Source organism: Tupaia chinensis, unplaced genomic scaffold (assembly GCF_000334495.1).
Source record: "Tupaia chinensis unplaced genomic scaffold, TupChi_1.0 Scaffold000161_1, whole genome shotgun sequence".
Taxonomy (NCBI): Eukaryota; Metazoa; Chordata; class Mammalia; order Scandentia; family Tupaiidae; genus Tupaia; species Tupaia belangeri.
Window position 1 is genome coordinate 1,339,212 of NW_006159632.1, and position 212 is coordinate 1,339,423.

A 212-nucleotide genomic window follows, 5' to 3' on the forward strand; every position below is an offset into this window, starting at 1 on the left:
TCCTGCTTACTGTCTTCAGGCTGTCAGGATGGGAGAATGGGGGCAGGCACAGCATATGGTAGCACCAGCAAGGATGGGCACATCCACAGGCCCAGTGACCCCATGGCAGCACAGGTAGCATCCTGGGCAAGGCCTGGTGTCAGACGGAGCTGGACAGGACCTGCTGGGATGTGTTGTCTGATCCCAGTGTGAACACACCTGCAAAACACCTA